The sequence below is a fragment of the Physeter macrocephalus genome, chromosome 21 (assembly GCF_002837175.3).
Source record: "Physeter macrocephalus isolate SW-GA chromosome 21, ASM283717v5, whole genome shotgun sequence".
Classification (NCBI taxonomy): Eukaryota; Metazoa; Chordata; class Mammalia; order Artiodactyla; family Physeteridae; genus Physeter; species Physeter macrocephalus.
Window position 1 is genome coordinate 13,397,483 of NC_041234.1, and position 17,220 is coordinate 13,414,702.

General features: G+C 38.0%; 1 protein-coding gene and 1 pseudogene across 1 annotated transcript in view; one reads left to right on the top strand and one right to left on the bottom strand.

Annotated features, from left to right (window-relative positions):
• IL1RAPL1 (interleukin 1 receptor accessory protein like 1) overlaps nucleotides 1–17,220 on the top strand; it is a 686,991-nt gene that overhangs the window by 316,525 nt on the left and 353,246 nt on the right. The gene's annotated exons all lie outside the window — the stretch shown is intronic.
• LOC102986276 (elongation of very long chain fatty acids protein 5-like) lies at nucleotides 15,765–16,656 on the bottom strand (annotated as a pseudogene).

Below are 17,220 nucleotides of genomic sequence, written 5' to 3' on the forward strand. Positions count from 1 at the left end.
TCCGCGGCATGTGGGATCTTCCCGGACCGGGGCGCGAACCCGCGTCCCCTGCATTGGCAGGCGGACTCTCAGCCACTGCGCCACCAGGGAAGCCCGGAAAGGGTACATCTTTGATACATGAAATATGTTACTGAATTTGAAAAATATGTTTATAATTGACATTTTTTTCCTTTTTATTGTTTTGAAACTAAAGAACAAATTGAGAAAATGACTACTACTGATTATTACATGGATTTTACTGAGACTAACTTTATCAGATAGAAGAAGGAGATTGTAAAATATGATCCACTTCAGCAGTCCAGTACCCTCGTTACTCCACTGGATCATACCTTCCATGTAACGTGCACAGTGTTATGGCATGAATTATACATAATTATCATGCAAGTAATGATAATTAAATACCCAATAAGCCAGTGCTACAATTTTTCAGTCTCTCTGGATCAGTTTGGGAGCCAACAAAGGGATCACAATGAGCCTTACAATATATAGACAACCTTCCAATTATTCATGCCCTTGCAATTAATTTAAAACTGTAAGTCTCTGTGCTTGTTCATTTTCTATCTTGAAATGATTGTGTTTAAAATCAAATATGAATAAGCATTTACTTGGTGAAAGGTGAAATGGGTATATCATGGATAGGTTAATGACATGGCATCAAATATGTCTTCCTTGAGGAAATTAATTCTCTAGATGATGTTAATGATATTAAACCTCTTGGAGGCACTTTTCATTCTGTATATAAACTGGATCCTGTCATACTTCTTGGCAACATTCATCACAGGAGTTCGTGTTTCTCCGTCATGGGACCCTTCTCTGGGCATTAGTGATTTTACATTTTTTCTGTTTTTCTGGCTTTTCTTCTCTTTCTCATTTGTTGTCTCATTCCATATGAGCCATATTCTTCTTTCCTTATGAGAGTTTGGCCTAGACTCCTTCCTCATCTCCTTTTATACTCTTGTCATAGATAATCTCTTGCATGTTCCTGACTTTATTCATCATCTTTAAGTGAATAGCTTCAAAATCTGTATTTCCAGTTTCTCTATGAGCTTCTGTAGCTCCTTACAGCTGGAGATCGCTGCCTAACTATCTCAGAGACACCTCAAACGCAACCTTTCTGTTTCAATTTTCTATTCACAAATATAGTAGCTAAAACAATGAATGTCTATAATATTTGAGAATTCTGTGAATAGACTGGGTAGTATTTCTGCTCCACTTGGTGTGGGCTCTAGAGTCGTGCAGCTGCTTTCAGCTGGAGGCTAGACTGGGCTGAAAGGTCTAAGATGGCCCCACTTTCCACATGGTGTCTTTCCCTCTAAGGCCCCCCCATGTGGCCTCTCTCTTCAATAGGATAGCCTAAACTTCCTAATAGCATGGCAGCTGGGTTCCAAGAAAGCAAAGGTGGGAGCTGCCAGGCCGCTTAAAGGTTAGTCCCAGAAGTAGCCCAGATCAGGGAAGCCTATTGCTTTAGCCAAAAGTAGGTACCTGTAAAAATATTCTTATTAAGTTTTAGGGATAGAGTAGCTACTGACACCATCAAAGGAAGTTTCCAAAAACAGAAAGGAAGGAAGGAAGGAGGAAGAAAGGTAGGAAGGATGGGAAATTATCTTCAATCACCTTCTCAAAATAAAAGGGACAAATATTCAGCAGTAGGAGTGGAGTCATTGTTACGCTATGGTGTATTAGCTTTCTTGGTATTTGAACTGTGAGCTGCCTTTCAGCAATTCCCCTTATACCTATCAAAAAGGGCATATAGAAAAAGGAAATTACATACACATTATAACTATCAAAATAGTTTCTTCCTTGGACTACCAAGTTCAAAGTATTATTGCTTTTCCATAATTTATGCTGATAACCTTGGAATCATGGTTTGATTGGTTGAACCCTCTCCCTTCCATATCAGTTCAGCCATTTATCAAATCTGATGGAATCTCCCTTTGTGTGATTTCTCCCATCAGGTAATCCATTTTCATTTTCATCACCACCATCCTGCTCCATTTCCTTTTCACCTGGAATGTGAGGTATTATGGACATCCCGTACCTGCCCACCCTGCATCCAATCTTGCCCTGGGTCAAGCTATTTTACACATTAAAGTAATTACACAGATTCTCTATTGCCTGCACAATACAGCCCAAACATTTTAGCATGGCTTTTGAGTGTCTTCAAACTGTTCCAACTTTATTCCTAGCTCTCTCATATACAAACTCTCCCTAGTGGCCAATTGGATAGGTTTCCTCTGTGTAATTGGTCAAACTGTTCCCCACCTGAATTGTTCTTCTCTCATATCAGTTTTCTCAAAATCTATCCCTTTTTGTGAGTTTTGGGTCACGTCCCATCTTATATCTTTCTGGGCTGCCCCAGACCTCATGATCCTCTCATCAGTGTACCTCTTGAACTCAGAGCCAGTTGACCTTCAGTGTAAATCAACTTAATATTTTTTAATGTTTCACATGTGTCAAATGACATAATAAAGTCTTCCTGGATAGATCAATATTTTGAGCCCTCAGTAGTTCATGGAGAAGAGATGTTCAACTTCTTTTCTTTTTTGCTTTTGAGGAATAAGTAAATTATTAGTCTCAGATTATGTATCCACTTTATAAAGAGCCACTGTCTACCACTGAATTTACTGGAAATTAAAGGAAAAGCATAAGAATCTGATTTAAGAAAGATTCAGAGACAGAGCAGCCCTGGGGATCTAAGTACCAAGAACCTCCTAGGATCCTCAGGGTCTGACCACCAGGATGAATGAAATCCCACCATTTTTCATTTTTCTGTTGCATTCTGTTTATAAGAGTTCAGTTTGAAGAAAAAGTCTGATTGCCAGAGCTTGAGCCACACATTCTCCTCGAAGTATGTGTCGAGGGTGGGTCTAAAGTGAACTTCTTGGCTTCGCATTAAGACTCTCTCCAGTGAGTAAGAGGTAATTCTCCAAAAGAGACTATGCGGGCTATTATCAGAAAAGAGGGGAGCAAAGGCTTGGCAGGCATCTCATTCCTCCTTTGTATCAAATCATATGATTTATCTGTATTTAATATATTCAGAGCCGACCCTGATAGAGCCTAACTTAGAAAGTAAGGAAGCTAAATGCCAGTAAGAAAACAGATACTGATTTCATTAGGATGATTGGTGGTATGGGCAGAGGAACAATTTTAAAGATGTTTGTGACCTACTTTAAAATTTTTCATCATGGCCAGAATTGATTCCAAAAATACTGTATTTCCAGTAAACAATACATTGATTTGCATTTTCAAACATTTTTACAGCTGTTAAATTATTTTCGTCTTTTTAGAATATTTTACAATGTTTTAAAATGTTGGTCGGGCTACCTGAAATCTCTAAGAAAAGTTCTAGAAAGTCAAACCTCTTGGGTAATGTGTGAAAAACAGAAGAGGATCCAGTGCTTTCCAGCCAAAGGATAACTTTCCCTAATGTTGAAACCAAAACAAGATGTCATTATCTTACTTTCACCCTGATCCTATTTCATGTTGCAGTAGAGCAGTGGCTGGGTAATATGTTTATTGTCATTGGACCCCTTTGATGACAGCCAAAGTATTCTCTCCCCAAAACATACATTTGCACAAATACAGTTTTGCACACATTTTTGGAGGATTTATGTGTCCCTGAAGCCCATCTATCAATGCTAGATTTAGAAACTTTGGGGGGAAAAAAGTTTGTTAAACCTGTAATGAAAGGGCACAATAGATATTTAGTTCCATTCCTATGTTGTATGGTAGCAAATTTCACTAAAAAGGAACCAGCAGATCCCAGACTGACACTCCTCCATTCACCTCCCTTCTGTAGTATGTGTTAAAAAAGAAAGTCTCTAGTAAGTTTCTGAAACTTGTTCCTAAGTTGATTGTGCACTTTACCAATAGAGATCCTTAATTATTACTGAAGAATTTCTTTTTGGTCAGGAAGTATGTAAGAACCATCATACAGTTCTTTAAAAAATATTTGGTGACACTCAAGCTAACGCTTTCTCTCTACTTATTTCATAATTCTAATTTGAGTGATTCATTATTCATGCATTTATTTGCTGAGTACTTAGTACATGACAGAAACTGTGCTAGGTGCTGAGAATGTGCAGATGAACATGACACACTAGGTTCCTGCCCTCAGGGAATGCATATTCATTATTTATTGGCTTTTAAATTCAACATATACCTCTGTTAATTTGACTATTTTAAACCTCTAGTTAACTGGCTTAAAATGTCTTTTACTCATTCCTTCTGAAGTGAATTTTTAAAATCAGCACTATCGAGTAGAATTGTAATGCCAATCACAATATGTGATTTTAAATATAATAATTAGTTATATTAAAAGTAAAAAAACAGGTGAAATTAATTTTAATAATATATTTTTCTAACCAAGTATTTCCAAAATATAGCCATTGCAACATGTGATATCATAAAAATTTATTGATGAGCTATTTTACAGTCTTTTTTTGTACTGTCTTCGAAATCCAGACACATTTCAAGTGCTCAATAGCTACAAGTAGCTGGTGACTACCCTTTTGGATAGAACAGGCCAAAATATTCGAATCCACGTACTTGCTCTTCCTCTGAGGACTTCAGTCTCTCAACATTTTTGTCTGCCTACCTGTCTGTTTTATTGAAGTATAGTTGATTTACAATATCATATTAGTTTCAGGTGTACAGCATAGTGATTCAGTATTTTTGCAGATTATATTCCATTATAAGTTATTACAAGATAATGGCTATAATTCCCCGTGCTATATACAACATATCCTTGTCGCTTATCTATTTTATACACAGTAGTCTGTGACTGTTAATCCCATACCCCTAGTTTGTCCTCTCTTCCCTCAGCATTTCTTATGCAAGGCTATTTGGCTCCTTCTCACGTTCTGTCTTAATAATTCAGTACCTATTTTCTCCCTCCCCAAACTGCTTAATAGTGTTCTTATTTGCAGCAGAAAACAAAAGAAAAAGAAAAAAAGACTCTTACCATCAACTATCTGCCTGGGAGGGCAATGAAAAATCATAAATTTAACAACAACAGCAAAGTTTGCTATAAATGATAGAGCTAAAAGGGGCAATGGGCTTATTTGATCAGGGAAACTTTGGACATGGTAGGACATGACAGGAGAGATCGATTTTTTAAATACTATGTTACTATGTTATCAAGCACTTATTTGTCATCTTTTAGGCTCAAAATTAGGGTCAAGGATCTTCTGAGAGACTGAACTCACCTGGAATAATTACAGCAGCTAACAAACGCACACACACAGCCCATGGTCTACTTGCCTTATTTGCTCAAACTTCCAATTTTTAGGCAAACTGTCAGATTCTCAAGGTAATATCTGTGTCCCAGTTGAGACTCTGGTGTGCACAAACCTCTATTGCGACAGCTCCCTTTGGTGCTTCTGTGGCCCAATGAAGTGGAAATAATGATGAAAGATTTCAAGATTTTGAAAAGTAGTTTTGACTATTTAAAAAGTGGCTATTCTAGGGGCTTCCCTGGTGGCGCAGTGGTTGAGAGTCCGCCTGCCGATGCAGGGGACACGGGTTCGTGCCCCGGTCCGGGAGGATCCCACGTGCCGCGGAGCGGCTGGGCCCGTGAGCCATGGCCGCTGAGCCTGCGCGTCTGGAGCCTGTGCTCCGCAACGGGAGAGGCCACAGCAGTGGGAGCAACGGGAGAGGCCACAGCAGTGGGAGGCCCGCGTACCCACCGCCCCCAAAAAAAGTGGCTATTCTAAAATAATTTCTATTTTATAGTATTTAGAGTTTAAAGAACTGAGTAAAATTCTGGAAACTATTTGACTCCCTTAAAATTCTTCTGCAGATTCTGAATAGGAAATACTTATTAATCGGCTGAGTTAGGGATGTTGTGTCACATTTTCTTTCATTAGTAAAAAAAAAAAAAGTAAAACACAAAATAGACTCACCTTCTCCTTTTATTTACACTTGAAGTTAATATAGCCAAATAGCCTTGCATAAGAAATGCTGAGGGAAGAGAGGACAAACTAGGGGTATGGGATTAACAGTCACAGACTACTGTGTATAAAATAGATAAGCGACAACTAGGAAAGGAGCAAAAAAAGTACGTTCTTTCCTTTGAAAGCTGTCTGAGCAAATACCTGGTATTCCTCTGAGCAAACAGTAATGTCTGCACAGCAAAAAATGGTTACTGTAAGAAAAAAAAAATAGATCAGAATAGACTATGTCTGTTATTTAAGTCGATAGAAGTTTTTTTTTTTATGAAACAAAGGAAATCTTTTCTCAAGAATATTCTGCATGATAACATCATTTGCAAAGTTCTCAGAATTCCAAAATACTTGTTGGAGTGTGCACACACAGATGGACAGAAGAGTGCTCTACGGAGTTAATCCCTACCTCCAAATATCTAAAGACTAAGATTTTATGGTATCGTTCATTTTTTTAGTGAATGGTAAAAATATGTGTGTTTTTAAAAAGCACATATTATACAGCTCTTCTAAATGTATCTGCACAAGGGCAAAAATAGGAAAAGCAGTGTGGTTGTAAATCTAATTGTCCTGCCAGAGAAAAAAAGTGTAGTGCGGCCTTGCTTGATATTATGACTTTTCCAAAGAGTTACTCTGTATGGTTTAACAGAACACCACTTCCACCAAAAATACGTGCTACTTACAAATCTTAGGAATTGGAAAGTCTTTCAATCCAACTTGAAGAGAAACAAATGAGTAAGCATAAATAGTATATACACAAAATATTATGTACCATAACATTTTAATCATATAAAAATAACATGAATTTAAATACTTTTGTTTCTCTCTCATAGTCAAGCACTACTCAAGGATGGAAGTGTGGAGAGGGAGGTGCTGGGAGAGTTCTTGAAGTAAAGGTGTGGGGAGGAAACCTAGGAATTGTATCTGTGGAAAATGTATTCTTCCAGCATCCTATCTCTGTGCTTGGTCTTACTGCTAGATTGTGGGCAATGAGTGATGTGCTTTGAATAGATGGCTATTAAGAAGGCCCTCCAATGAGTGAGGCTCATTGGAGTTTGCAGAGATCATTAAATGCTGGAGACCACACATTCAAATAGTTTCAGTAGAAACAGGAGACAGGGTCCCTACAAAAGTATCACTGTGGATGCTTGAGCAGGTGAGAGAACTCATCTTTGTGGGTGAGGCCACAGTGATCAGAGTGTCATCATTGCTCTGAGATGGAGACAGGTTGGAAGTAAATTTTCTGAGACAGTTCTTTTGGGAGTCCAGGAGATGGGCAAGAAGGGGAGTCTTCAGAATTCCTGGTTTATTTTTATACTCTTATAGCTATCAGTATTAGTGGTACAATGCGTCATGTTATGTTATGCTAATTCAGGGTCACTAGAGGCCCATCAGAGCCCTGATTTGGAGGGAACAAAATGAATGGGCACAACTGGAAGATCCAGGAGGGATTCTTGAGGGAAGCCAGGCCAGGGGAGTGGATATACAGCAGGAAAATCCACTCCAGAGCCCCTGAAAGGCATGTTTGCCACTGGAAGCAATACTGGGGAACTCTTTTGAGGGTGGCAAAGTCCAAACCAGGTATTGTCCCTTATACTCGGACTGTTATAAGCACTTATTTTCTGATTTCCCTATCATCCATCTCTACCTTCTCAACTCTGTCCTCTAAGCTTACTCACTCATTGGATAACAATTTATGGATCACCTATATGTTAGGCACTGTTCTATATTCTTCTAATATCAAAATGAGTAAAAATAAGTGCCTGTCTGCATAGAGCTTCCAGTCCAAGCAATCCCAGTGAAGTGGGAGAACTTCAATAGGGTTTACAGGAGCATGTAGCAGTGACTCCCTAGTGTCTGATTATCACTTTTAGTGATGTCAAGATTGATAAGTGGGTTCAAGTGGTAACAACCTTATCCCTGCGTTGTCAAATTCCCCATCAGCCTCAAGATTCCTAGAATTTAAAGATCCTGGCTAATGATTTTGTCAGAAGACTTATCCGGAGTTTCCTTCCATTCATTCATAGAGCAAACATTTATTCAGCTTTTTCTGAATGCTAGGCACTATGCCGGTGCTAGAGACACACAAAAAAAATAAGCCAAGATGCATGTGGAAGAGACAGATAAATGAATAACTTCAGTGCAATATGAAAATGTGCAGGAGTAGATGCAGAGTCCTCTGGGAACACAGAGGAAGCAAGGTCCCTAATGATGGCAATCTCTAGCAGTCAGTGGGTCAGTTCATCTAGGTCAGAAGCTGATGGTTATGCATTAGCAAACAGCCAACATCCAGGGGAAACTCAGCTATACAGCTTGAATTTCTGCATTTCAAAGCCAGCCACCAGAGAAGCTTTCACTAGAGGCTTGAATACATCAGACTTTCTGGGTTCATCCTGCTGGCTCCCTCATTTTTTTTTAACTCTAAAGCTCTCATGTCTGCACTGGGCAACCCTGCTTCAGCCTCTTGAAAAACAGGGCAGGACGCTCTAGGCTTATGCCCTGGTCGATTTGTTTCTTTAGAGCTCCTAAAGTGGTTTGTATCAGTAATTTAAGGAAGAATACTCCAGGTAGTCTGCTTCACAACCTGGATCCCCACTAATATAGTATTGTCAGTTGAAGAACTGTTGTTTCTTGTCTATTTTGTCACACCCAGTATTGATGCTTTACTAAAGGAAATCAGCTTTCAAATAAGAATGGTGTTGCCTCCTGTTGGTTCAGCTGCTCTACAAACCACAGATTTTGTAAATTACAAATAAGATCCAATCTTTCAACCCGGAGAGGTGGAAGAGGCCCTATTTTCCCACTAGACCTTACATTCTAGAGTCAGCCTTTTACTTAATTTCCCAGAGAATACTGAAAATGTTACCAAAAATGCAATAAGAGACCACTGCAAATATTGTCTAAAATACATAAGAAAAAACAGAAAATTCATAACTAGCCCTGAAATTATCCTCTTAGCATTTTAATATTAGATTTAAAAGCTTTGATTAGCCTGTAAGTTTTCAACCCCACCCCCAAGCAATCAGCAATTGATTTCCTTGCATTCTGTGTGTAAAAATATGATAGGCTGGGTAGATTATAAATAACAGACGTTTATTTCTCACAGTTTTGGAGGCTAGAAGTCCTAGTTCAGGGTGCCAGAATTGTTGTGTGAGGGCCCTCTTCCACGCTGCAGACCTCTTTTTGTGTCCTCACATGGTGGCAGGGACATGGTAGTTCTCTAGGGCTTCTTTTTAAGGGCATTAATCTCATTCATCAGGGTTCCACCCTCATGACCTAATTACATCCCAAATGTCCTATCTCCTAATACCATCACATTGGGCACTAGCATTTCAACATATGAATTTGAGGTGGGGGGACACAAACATTCAGACTGTAACACTGGGCAAGTATTTAAAATATTTTACTTTTGATGAAGATATTTTTCATGTTATCCTAGGTAGACTAGTTTCTTGTGGCTGCTGTGACAACTTACCACAAACTTGGTGGCATAAAACAATACACATTTATTCTCTTTAAGTTCTGGAAGTCAGAAATCCAAAATCAGTTTTACTGGACCAAAATCAAGGTGTCAGTAGGGCTATCCTTCCTCTGGAAGCTCTAGGAGAGAATCAATTTCCTTGCCTTTTCGAGCTTCTAGAGCTACATTTCTTACATTCCTTTGTCCCTTCTTCCATCTTCAAAACCAGCAGCATAGCATCTTGCATCAGTAACCCGTTGATTTCTATCTCTGTAGTCAAATCTCTCTGCCTCCTTCTCAAAAGGAGATTTGTGACTAAATTTAGGGACCACCTGGATAATCCAGGATAATCTCCCCATCTCACAATCCTTAACTTTATTGTATTGGCAGAGTTCCTTTTGCCATATAAAGTGACATTCACAAATTCCAGGGATTAGGACCTGGCTGTCTTTGGGGGCCAATATTCAGTTTACCATACTAGGTAACAAAAACATTCTTCTCATCGGAAGTATCCATTTTCTCACATAATCCACCCCCTTTGGTCTACCAAGGTTGTTTCAAACAATATTTTTTCCTCAAGTATGTTAGCTGCCAAACTTATAAATTATTACAGATGGAATCATTGTAGATCTGTAATATACAGCCTGCTGAGCTACACAAACAAGATCCCCTTTAGCTTTTTTTCACGTTTTGACATACAACATAGTCAAGGTAAGACTGTTTCAATGACTTCTCTAAAACCCCATTGAATACTCAAAATGTCATCCATTATGTTGTTGAGTGTTCCTTATGGAAAAATTCATGATTTTTTAAAAAAAAGTTGTGTCCCTTAGATTGAAAACTCGAATTTATCTATCCTGATTAACTACAACTAGACATATACGATTCATACTGATTTTTAAAAATTTGTCTTGACTTCCAGGAAGTACAGGCTAAATTTAGTAGATAATTAAAGTAACTATTCTTAGCTAATACTATTGTATAATTTTATGTTCTTCACCCACCCCCTCAATAACCCTTCCTTCTCTTCCTTACTATAATGCTTTAGATAATTTATCTTCCGGTCAATAAGCCTATTGCATGGGCCTTTTATTACAGTCTATCTCAAAATCCTTTTTGAGGGGCTTCCCTGGTGGTGCAGTGGTTGCGCGTCCGCCTGCCGGTGCGGGGGAACCGGGTTCGCGCCCCGGTCTGGGAGGATCCCACATGCCGCAGAGCGGCTGGGCCCGTGAGCCATGGCCTCTGAGCCTGCACGTCCGGAGCCTGTGCTCCGCAACGGGAGAGGCCACAGCAGAGGGAGCCCCGCATACCACAAAAAAAAAAAAAAAAATCCTTTTTGAAAGCAGCAGACATGAATAAAGCAAACAAACAAATTTGGAAGATATATAGACCCTATGAATTATGGCCCATCTGCATCTTTTTTGAGTGCCAAAGGTATAAATTCAGAGATAAATATATTTTGTTACTACAAAAGCATTTTAAAATAGTGTTTCTGTGCATTATATAGCTTATTAGAATAGATAAATTTAGATGTCAAGGATATGCTAATTAATGCCAATATAGTCTGTAGTTGTCTTGATTTCATTCAATATCTTCCAATTTTAATAATTTACAACTAGTATCAATGACACTAAGAAAACTTTAAATGGAAATGTATATGAGCTGGCTTTTGTTAATACCTTCTGTAATAAAGACACATAAACACAGTTTTGAAATCACAGGTATATTTTCTGAAAGGTTTCCAGAGGATAAGGGCTTCATTTTGGAACTATTTTTTACAGGTTTCTCCCCCTGCCACCTCCCACTCAGTTTATTAGAACTTAATATACTATCTGACATAAGTGATACATAAATGGAGTAAATAATTTGTGTGTATCAGAGGCCAAGCATATTGGCTATTGTGGAAGCTTTGAAACCCTGTCCTAGTAGAGAAAAATAAGAAAAAAATATATAAATATAATAAATATAAGGGTCAAAAGTCATTGGCCTGCTTTCTCATTTAGTCTCTTAATCTAGTTTCTGGTGGTTACTCATCATGTAAGGATTTCTCATTACATTTCCAGAGTTACATCTCCAAGAAACCTAAATGATAACTACCTTAAAAATGCCAATATATTAAGCTTTAATTCAAATACAGCAAAATAAACATATCTGAATGGGATTTAAGATATAGAAAAACTTTGATTTATAAAAAGCAATTTAACTCAGAGAACTAAGCATTAAATTGTAACTCAGAGACTCAGTTCAAATTTCATGTTCACTGACTCATCTATCCTTTTGAGATATCAATATTTTTAAAAATATATTTAACATTATAAGTGGTTAAACAGACCTAATTCTTTTTGTGATTTAAAAGTTATAGCTGTCTTTTAAAAATCTACTGATTCCCAATATTTTTGATTAATAATATATATTTTTTAATTTAAATATGAAATATTTTGAAAAGATAGAAATGGTACAGAATAATATAATACAGTACCTTTAAAACATTTTTACCCAAAGTTCAAAGTAAGAAAACCTATTTTATATCACATTTACATACATACATAAATATACAAATAACTAAAGCAAACTATCCACAAAACACTGCTTAGATGTACTGCAGTTTACACTGATATTTCCTATTTTTTTTTCCTTTATTCTTTTTAAAAATATAAGCCTCAATCTTTCAAAGTGATTTCAGACCCACAATACGGGTATCATCCCACAGTTTGAAAACACTGATATACTATTTACATTTATGTATCCACCATTCATTCAGCTTTATAAGATCTTAACATTTTGCCATATTTACTTTAAATAAAAAGAAAATAAAACATTAGATAAATTCCAAGTTCTCCATGTACTCTTTTTTTCCCTTTTCCTACTTTCACCACAGAAGTAACTGTTATTTTAAATTCGATGTTTGTTTTCATGCATGTTTAACAGTTTTCACCTCCTATAAATGTGAAGAATATAGAGCATAATTTTGCATATTTTAAAGTTTATATAAAGCTATTATGCTCACCTGTTCTGAAATTTGTCTTTTTTTGGTTTATCATTATGTCTTTTTTTAAATTGAAGTATAGTTAATTTACAATATTTTATTAGTTTCATGTGAACAGCATAGTGATTGAGTGTTTTTGAAGATTATACTGCATTATAGTTTATTATAAGTTAATGGCTATAATTCCCTGTGCTATAAATAATATCCCTATTTCTTATCTATTTTATACTTAGTAGTTTGCATCTATTAATCCCATATCCCTACTTTGTCCTTCCTCCCTTCCCTCTCCCTTTTGGTAACCACATGTTTGTTTTCTATATCTGAGTCTGTTTCTATTTTGCATATACCTTCATTTGTATTATTTTTTAGGTTCCACATATAAGTGATACCATACAGTACTTGCCTTTCTGTCTCTGACTTATTTCACTAAGCATAATATTCTCTAGGTCCAACCACATTGCTGCACGTGCCAGCATTTCATTCTTTTTATGGCTGTGTAGTATTCCATTGTAATTCTGTTCTGAGTAATTCCATTGCCTTGTTTATCATTATGTCTAGATACTTATCAAGTTTAATACCTGTAGCTCAAGTTTATCCATTTTAATTGCTCTATAATAGCCCATTGAATAAATATTACTCATTTTTATTAATCAATCTATTGTGATTGGTAATTTAGATTTTCTTGTTATTGTGGCAATAATGAACAATACTGTAATGAACATTCACGTACCTGCATCTTTATGCTCAAGAATAAGTGTTTCCCTAGGGTCTATAACTAGAAGTGGAGGCATGAAGCAATAAGACTTGCACGTGTTTGACGTATATTTCCAAATTGTTCTTCAAAATAGTTGTTCTGATTTGTATACGCAGTAGTACTGTCTAAGCATTTCTATTTCTCCATATCCTTGCCGTTTATAAGTATGATAAAAAAAAATGTGATTGAAATCTTGTCTAATCTTAATTTATATTTTATTGATCAGTAGTGAAGTTGAAAATTTTCATGATTTTTCGTCAAATTCCCTCTTCTATACATTTTCTCCATTTTCCTAATGGGATATATTTTTTATGTATGTATGCGATGAGTATTTTTCCTCCTTTTTCTATCTTTTACAGTGAGGCCAGGTCTACACTATCAATATTATAGTAAAAATTAAAGTAATTCTTCAAATCAACAAGAGAAAGGTCTCAGACTTGCTGTTCATGCTTACAATCAAAGTGTAGTAGTTTTTCTGGTTTGTTTTAGTTTTGATACTTGGTTCCTCTGCAAGAAAGGCATTTAAAGTAGGGTTTGAGGCCTAAGTTGACCTGAGTTAAAGCTCATAATAATAGCTCTCCACTTGGGGTAATGTATAGCACAGACCTAAATGTGTTCTTGTATTTCTCATTTTTCAAAACTGCAACAGTGGATCAAATATCTGGTTTGATATTTGATCCAAATATTTGATCCAACAGTGTATCAAATATCTGGTTTGGATAATTTACCTCGGACAATCCATAGTTTCCTTAGTGATTTATTCTTAATATCCTCTCATTCCAAATTATTGGGGAAGTCAGTTACAATGTGAATGAAGAAAGCATACATTTAATATATATGTACTATGTGCAGTATGTTGTAGTTGAGGGATGGGTAGGTATGGATATTATGATATAATATCTTACTTCAACCAGAATATGGCTTCATTGGGGTCCTAATACCAATATACATAAATGCAGGGACTGTTTGCTAGATTGGATCTGGATCTCAGGCTTTAGTTCCAGTCTCATTCCTTCATGGCCATGCCACCTTAGCATGCCACTTCCTCTGTGGCTTCTAAACACTTAGGTAACTCAAGACCATGTCTACTTTTTTTTTTTAGAATGTAAAAAAATGACATGCCAAGTCAAGGTTACAAATTTTTTTTAATCAAAAACATTTTAATGATTAATGTATAGACATTATTTAACGTTGTGGGTATATGCAGATGAGCTAAAGCACACTCTGACAGCACACTGTTGAATGTTATAGTTTCTGTAATGAAATATGTAAAGACATTCGCAAGCTAGTACCTAGGAAGACATACATTTACAAATATATACATTCTAGATTTGATAAGGTAAATGTAAACAGGTGCTGTGACTCCTTCCAAACAGAAAACCCACAAGACTAATTAAGAGAACCAACTGGCTCCCTATAATATGAATGTGCAAAATTAAAATAAACTGATATTTACATAAATATCAAACCACCAATTCATTTATACATTGTCAGCGACCTTCTCAGATGTGTCATGAGTGGTTCAACGAATGTTTTTTCCTCCAATGGAGGAGGTATTCAGAGGCTAAATTCCAACACTTTAAAATGACACACAGGACAGTCCTTATCTGTTTGATCACTGCCTCTAGGGTGTGAGACATGATTTTATGATAAGCGGTCTTATTTTTAAACAAGTATTTCTAAACAAATCTTTAGATTCGAAGCAGGAAAAAAAAATTACAGGTGCTATTAGATTTACATTAAACAAACCATCTCTATCCAGTTTCCCAGTTCTCTCATGCTGCAGCTATCTGTTTAATTTTACCTTAAATTTAAGGTCCTTTCCCCACCTTTATTCATTTTGGTAAGCTAGGCACATTTTCAAAAGAAGTTTGTGTCAAAACAGATAGCAGTACAGATATCAATCCAAATTTGGACCGTGGCAACCAGTTCCCCACTGCTCATCTCTGGGACTCTGTCAAATGGTAAACATTTAATCATCTCTCTTGGAAAATATATATCTTCTCTCACAAGTGGAAAGCAAAATGGGCTTTGTCTCCTGTAGAAAAACACTTAGCACTTCTGAAATTTAAAACGGCCTACTCATCCTACACACTTCCTAAAATCTTGCTCATCCTACACACTTCCTAAAATCTTGAAGACAAAGAATATATATTTGAAGTTTCATCAATACTGCTTTAGAACCCCCCTCCCGTTTTACATTAATAGTAGCACTCAAAAAAAAAAAAATCTAGGGCTTCCCTGGTGGCGCAGTGGTTGAGAGTCCGCCTGCCGATGCAGGGGACGCGGGTTCGTGCCCCGGTCCGGGAGGATCCCACGTGCCGCGGAGCGGCTGGACCCGTGAGCCATGGCCGCTGAGCCTGCACGTCCGGAGCCTGTGCTCTGCAACGGGAGAGGCCACAACAGTGAGAGGCCCGCGTACCACAAAAAAAAAAAAAAATCTTATGCCTACTTGGATAATCTGTCTACATTTTCTAGGGGTTTGGAACTGATGGAAGAGGTCCTACATGAGTCACACTATTGTAGGCCGACTAGTTACAGCACCTGTTAACGAGCATTGGGCACAATTCATGTGTGCTTACACTCAGACAACGTGGTTCATAAGCTGTCAACCCTTGGGCCTCAGTCCTTATGCTGCGTCCTCAGCTTCACATTGTTTTCCAGGGAAGAAAAGCTGTTGGTGTGGCCGTTTACGGCCGTCATGTAGCCGTTCTGGTGGTCCTTCTGGTGTTCTGTCCTCCGGGAGGCCCCCTTCTTGTTGTAGGTCTGAAAATAGAAGTTTGTGAAGAGGGCAACCAGAGAAATCATGTATGCAATCTGTAAAGACAACCAACCAAGAGGGAAGGCGCACGGCTAGATGACCCCGCAGCTGGTCTGGATGATGGTCAGCACAAAGTGAAGCAGCTGCCCCTGCGTGATGTACTTCTTCCGCCAGAGGTACGGCCTCATGGAAGGGACGGACGACAGACCGTAGTACGAGTACATGTGGACGTGGATGAAGCTGTCAAGTGTGGCACCAAATTAAGACTGGCCACAGGGGACCCAGTTCATCACGAACCACCAGATGTTGAGCATGGAGGCGCGGTGGTACACGTGCAGGACTGTGATCTGGTGGTTGTTCTTTCGCACGATGAAGAAGAAGGTGTCCATGAACTCGATGAGCTTGGAGAAGTAGTACCACTAGAGCACGCGGATGATCTTCATGTCTGCTTCTCCTCCACTGCGTGTGCCCTGACAGAAGAAGTTGTACTGACCCTCCCATACTCCCGTCACTAACTCACAGAACATAGAGCAGTGTGCGTCCAAGGTTATACACCACTAAAATCCCCTGGCAAGAGAACGGCTGCCTATTCTTCATATATTTTGGTCCCAGCCATACAACTAGCAACTATAGGATGGAGCAGAGCAAAGTAGGGATATAATTGTCCAGAAGAAACCATCCTTTTAGTCTGGGATCTCGGGGGCCGAGCAACGCCTGGTAATAGGTACTAGGTGCTGCATCAGAGTGTTCCATTTTAAAACCTCTTAGGCCGAGGGCGGCTGTGGCTCCGAGAAGCGGCGAGGCGGTGTTGGCGGCGGCGTCCGGAGCCAGCCGAGCCAGGAGGAGGCAGGAGGGAGGCACCAGCCAGCAGGACCCGCCACCACAAACTGATATTCATAATGTACATATGTAACTTACTAACTCCGTACCATAAAAATGACATCTATTGTACTATTCAAAAGAATAATGGTGAGATTAATTTTTTAAATATCAATTCATTGTACCATGTGGTTGGTATGTACTTGTAATTTAACACAAATATAAAGAATATGAATATCTTTTTTTTCAATTCTATCAGTAGCTCTTTGAGTGAGTATATAAATTCATTTGTAAATGATACCAAATCTAAATTTGAATTCTTGAATCTAAGCCATGGGCCAAGGGGTATCTTGCCCCTCATCCTTCTCCAGATACCATGGAATTGCCTCTGACCTCACCTCAGTTGACTTATTACTCTTAAGCTGTAGAATGATTTGTAAGATCCCATCCATATCTAACATCTCATGGTTTTAAAGACATTCTCTTCGTAGTTATTTG